This window comes from Chrysochloris asiatica, unplaced genomic scaffold, assembly GCF_000296735.1.
Source record: "Chrysochloris asiatica unplaced genomic scaffold, ChrAsi1.0 scaffold00006, whole genome shotgun sequence".
NCBI classification, from domain to species: Eukaryota; Metazoa; Chordata; class Mammalia; order Afrosoricida; family Chrysochloridae; genus Chrysochloris; species Chrysochloris asiatica.
Genome location: NW_006408524.1, coordinates 1,051,565 through 1,053,154, shown reverse-complemented (window position 1 = coordinate 1,053,154; position 1,590 = coordinate 1,051,565). Strand labels below are relative to the sequence as shown.

The 1,590-nt window shown below is 46.6% G+C and overlaps 1 pseudogene; it reads left to right on the top strand.

The window, feature by feature from the left end:
- On the top strand, positions 1 to 597 carry LOC102822874 (annotated as a pseudogene).
- The last annotated feature ends 993 nt before the right edge of the window (positions 598 to 1,590 follow it).

Here is a 1,590-nt window from a genome sequence, read left to right as displayed (position 1 = left end):
ATGTCTTCAGGAACTGCAAAAATTGGGCACCCTGCTCCCAACTTCTAAGCTTCAGCTGTTATGCCAGATGGTCAGTTCAAAGATATCAGCTTGTCTGACTACAAAGGAAGATACATTGTGCTCTTTTTTGATCCTCTTGACTTCACCTTTGTGTGCCCCACTGAAATCATCGCTTTCAGTGACAGGGCAGATGAATTTAAGAAACTCAACTGCCAAGTGATTACTGCTTCTGTGGATTCTCACTTCTGTCATCTAGCTTGGATCAACACACCCAAGAATCAAGGAGGACTGGGACCCATGAATATTCCTTTGGTATCAAACCCCAAGTGCACAATTGCTCAGAACTACGGGGTCTTAAAGGCGGATGAAGGCATCTCATTTAGAGGACTCTTCATCATTGATGATAAAGGGATCCTTTGACAGATCACTGTAAATGACCTCCCTATTGGCGACTCTGTGGATGAGACCCTAAGACTAGTTCAGGCCTTCCAGTTCAGACAAACATGGGAAGTGTGCCCAGCTGGCCGGAAGCCTGGCAGTGATACCATCAAGGCTGATGCTCAGAAGAGCCAAGAGTACTTCTCTAAGCAGAAGTGAGCACGGGGCCACTTTAATGCCAGGCAGCAAGCAGCTCTGAGAAAAAAACTAAACCTCTTTTGTAATTTGTTTATGCTTCTAACACAAAGCCTTAGACTTGGCTGAGACGTGGTATGATAGGACAGACCTTGCCTACGGGAATTAAGTGGCCAACCTTTCTTTTCACCCTGGTGGAAATGGCCTTGAGCTGTACTGTGGGACAGGCCAGCTGCTGTGGCTCATGTGTCAGTAGTGCAGTATGAACCGACTGATCTTTTGTACTTTCTACTAAATGTGACCAGAGACAAAAAAAATTAAAAAGTAGATAGATTTTTTCTTAAGTGCCTCCAACATTTTAGTAAGTAACCATGCATTTTAGTAAGTAACCTTTTGCATGACCCAGGAACGTATTTAGTCACCTGGCACTGACTTGTGTAGTAGGACAAAACCCACAAGGTCTCTGCTCCTAAAATAATGATGTGGGGCTGGGGGAGAGAGTCAGAGAGTGAACAAATGCAATAGGTATCCCAGGATCTCTTCAGGGAAGTGCCAAGAAGAGCTTCAGGGAGGCCCAGTGAAAGGGCAGTGACAGTGGCACCAGAGACTGACGAAATCTAGAGTGTTGAGGACCAGGGCCCAGAGGGGACCTGTCCTGTCAGGCCCAATGTACAGCGCATAGCCAAGGCACTTTACGGCCAGGGACAACACTGCAGGACAAGGCCCCACTGCTGACCTAACTGGGGGGATGCTCTCCCTCTCCGGATATGCTGCTGTCCTTGAGGGGGAGTGCAGTAGGATAAGCACTGAACTAATAGCCACAAGGTCAGTGGGTCAAACCCAACAGCAACTTCTTGGAAGTCATGGAAGCAGCAGTCAAAAAATCAAATGACACATTGCAGTGGGCATATCTGCTGCATAAGACCTCTTTAAAGTGTTGAAGAGCAAAGATATCACTTTGAGGACTAAGGTACGCCTGACCCAAGCCATGGTATTTTCAATAACCTCATATGCATG